Source organism: Phacochoerus africanus, chromosome X (assembly GCF_016906955.1).
Source record: "Phacochoerus africanus isolate WHEZ1 chromosome X, ROS_Pafr_v1, whole genome shotgun sequence".
In the NCBI taxonomy this organism is placed as follows: Eukaryota; Metazoa; Chordata; class Mammalia; order Artiodactyla; family Suidae; genus Phacochoerus; species Phacochoerus africanus.
The window spans coordinates 55,475,693-55,479,609 of NC_062560.1; the positions used below are offsets into that span (position 1 = coordinate 55,475,693).

General features: G+C 32.3%; 1 non-coding gene across 1 annotated transcript; it reads left to right on the forward strand.

Annotated features, from left to right (window-relative positions):
- The first annotated feature begins 318 nt into the window (after positions 1–318).
- LOC125119000 (small nucleolar RNA SNORD22) lies at positions 319–446 on the forward strand. Its single transcript, XR_007132965.1, has one exon. It is a non-coding gene; the product is annotated as a small nucleolar RNA SNORD22 (small nucleolar RNA).
- The last annotated feature ends 3,471 nt before the right edge of the window (positions 447–3,917 follow it).

The window sequence follows — 3,917 nt, forward strand, 5'->3', positions numbered from 1 at the left end:
CCAAGAAAGGAGAGAAAGTCGAATCATATGAAGATATACATAGCTTAAACATTAATGAATGAAGAAAGGTGCACCATGTTAACACTAATATAAAAAACTAGAGTAACTATATTAATTTCGGGTAGAGCAGACTTGAGAGCAAGGAAAATTATTAGGGATAAAGTGCAGCATTACATAATGTTAAAGGAGTCAATTTTATATGAAGGCATTAGAATTCTTAATGTGTATGTGCCTAATGATAGAGCTTCAAAATGCATGAGACAAAGTGCAAGAAAGATCAACAAATTTTAGTGTGATAGAGCTATAGAAGATCATTAATCCTAGTGAAGAAACATTCACATGACTTACCTTCTGTCCTGGTCCCAGAGAATATAAATGTGAACCCATTGGAGCAGCCTTGGAGAGAAGATGAGTTTATTCTAAAGGATACTAACTATCTGAGGGATCATAAGGATTTCTAAACATGGAAAAGGGAAAAATAATCACTTGTTTAAAAATCAATTTTATATATTTTTCTAAGGTCTGAAGAAAGAACAAGACACATATAATAGAACCCAACTGTTGAAGGACACACCAAAAAGGAATTTTCAAGTTATTTCTTGTACAGCCTAGCTGTTCAGATTATCATACAATCATTTCAAATTTTTCTAAATAAAAGTTTTTTTAACCTTCAAGAAGTAATTGATAGAGTTAAGATTCCACATTACAACCAACCTTTAAGAAACTATCATTTGTTGAATTTTGGTAAAGCACCAAAAAATATTCAGAACTGTCTGAAAAGAATATTAAAATACTCCACCTTTTGCCAATTACATATCTGGAATTTTCTTCATAAATTACAACCCTAAGAACATTTTGCAGCAGATTTGAGTACAGAAGCTAATATGAGAATCCAGTTATCTTCTGTTAAGCCATATCTTAAAGAGATTTGCAAAAATATAAAACAGTGCTACTTTTCTCATTATTTTTGTTTTGTAAAATATAGTTTTTCATTTTAAAAATATTTCCATTATAATTGATTTACAATGTTCTGTCAATCTCTGCTGCACAGCAAAGTAACATTTCCATTTCTCACATCCTCTATAATGTTCCATCACAAATGATTAAATATATAGTTCCCTGTTCTATACAGCTGGATCCCATTGCTCATCCACTCCAAATGCAACAGTTTTCATCCACTCACCCCAGACTCCCAATCCATCCCACTCACTCCCCCTTCCCTGGCAAACACAAGTCTGTCCTCCATGTCCATGATCTTTTCTGTTTTGTAGATATTTTTGTTGTATTTTAGATTGCACATATGAGTGATATCATATGGTTTCTGTCTTTGTCTTTCTGATTTCACTCAGTATTGAGTTCCTAGTTCCAGCCATGTTGCTGCAAATGGCATTAGTTTATCTTTTTTTATGGATGCATAGTATTCCATTGTGTATATATGTATCACATCTTCCTAATCCATTCTACTGTTGATGGGCATATAGGTTGTTTCCATATCTTGGCTACTGTGAATTGTGCTTCAGTGAACGTATGGGAGCATGTATGTATCTTTTTCAGTGAAAGTTTTGTCTGGATATATGCCCAGGAGTCAGATTGCTGGGTCATACGGTTGTTCTATATTTAGTTTTCTGAGATATTTCCATATTGTTTTCCATAGTGGTTGTAACAATTTACATTCCCTCCAGAAGTGAAGGAGGTTCCCTTTTTTCCACATCCTCTTCAACATTTGTTGTTTGTTGACTTGTTAATAATGACCACTCTAACTGGTGTAAGGTGGTGTCTGCTGGCCATCTCTATGTCTTCTTTAGAGAAATGTCTATTTAGATCTTCTGGCCATTTTTCAATTAGGTTTTTTTTTGTTTGTTTTTGTTGTTGAGTTGTATGAGTTGTTTGTATATTTTGGAGACTAAACCTTTGTCTGTTGATTCATTTGCAGAAATGTTCTCCCATTCCATGGGTTGTCTTTGGTTTTTTTCAATAGTTTCCTTTGCTGTGCAGAAGCTTTTGAGTTTAATTAGGTCCCATTGGTATATTTTATGTCTTTTTTTTGTCTTTATTCTAGGAGGTGGATCAGACAAGATGTTTCTGTGATTTATGTCAAAGAGAGTTCTGCCCGTTTTCCTCTAGGAGTGTTACAGTATCTGGCCTTAAATATAGGTCATTAATCCATTTTGATTTTATTTTTGTGTATGGTATTAGAAAATGTTCTACTTTCATTCTGTTACATGCAGCTGTCCAGTTTTCCAAGCACTATTTATTGAAGAGACTATCTTTCTTCCACTGTATATTCTTGCCCCCTTTGCCATAGATTAATTGACCATAGGTGTTTAGATTTATTTCTGGGCTTTCTATCCTCTTCCATCGATATGTAGTTCTGTTTTTGTGCCAGTACCATACTGTTTTGATGACTGTAACTTTGTAGTAGTGTCTGAAGTCAGCGAGCCTGATTCCTTCAATTCCTTTTTTCTCTTCAATATAGCTTTGGCTATTTGAGGTCTTTTGTGTTTCTATACGCATTATAAAATATTTTGATCTAGTTCTGTAAAGAATGTCATTGGTTATTTGATCGTGATTGCATTGAATCTGTAGATTGCCTTAGGTAGTATTGTCATTTTGTCAGTATTGATTCTTTCAATCCGAGAGCATCATATATTTTTCCATCCATTTGTGTCATCTTTGATTACTTTCATGAGTGTCTTATAGTTTTCAGAGTACAAGTCTTCTGTCTCTTTAGATAATTTATTCCTAGGTATTTTATATTTTTGATGCAATGGTAAATGTGATGGTTTTCCTAATTTTTCTTTCTACTCTTTCATTGTTAGTATATAGAAATGCAATTGATTTCTATGTATTAATTTTGTATCCTGCACCCTTACCAAATTCATCGATGAGCTTCAATAGTTTTGTGGTAATGTCTTTAGGATTTTATAGGTATAGGATGTCATCTGCAAACAGTGATAATTTTATTTCTCCTTTTCTAATTTGGATTCTTTTTGTTTATTTTTATTCTCTGATTGCCATGGCTAGGAGTTCCAAAACAATGTTGAATAACATTGGTGAAAGAGGACATCCTTACAAAATTCAACACTGATTCTTGATGGAAACTCTTCAGAGAGTGGCCATAGTGGGGAACTACCTCAATATAATAAAAGCCATTTATGACAAACCCACAGCTAACATCATTCTCAGTGGTGAAAAATTGAAAGTATTTTGGCTAAGATCAATATAGTTATTTTAAAAGGTAGTTTTTAAACAAAATGTTATTTATATTAACATGTGATGTGTTTATTTGTTGTTTTCAATATATATTAAAAAGTAAAAATTTCTCAGTCTAAATATAGTTAATATTGATAGAATCCATATTAAAACAAGTTCTGAGGTTCTCTAAACTTTTCAAGAATGTAAAGGGGTCATGAGGCCAAAAATTTTGAGAACAATTATACCATGTTGCCTTATACATCCTTCTATCCATTCTACCAAGATTTAGTAAGTATCTCCTATTTGTCCTTAAATTGTTAAAATAATTCAAGAATAAAGCCAAGAATGAAGCCCTTACTGATGTGTTCCTAGTTACTTTTTTTGAAGTTATTATCAGTTTATTCATTCTATCATTTTCTTTGGATTGTGCCAGTTACAAATCTACATATCTGCTCTAACTTTGGGGTATTATGAGATATTCGTAAAAGGTACACTATATCTCTGGCATGCATTTTTATCTTTCAGTCTAATAAACCAATAGAGTTTAATTTGGCACTATTAATTTTATTAGATTCATGCTGGCTCTTTTTAAGCAATTTTCTTTCTAGGTTATTCATGAACTGTCTTTTTAGTAATTCATTCTAGAATTTTGTGGGACTTAATATTACTTTCTCCATTCTAGATTTTATAAAGTTTTTGTTTTTTACCTTCCTCCTTTATAT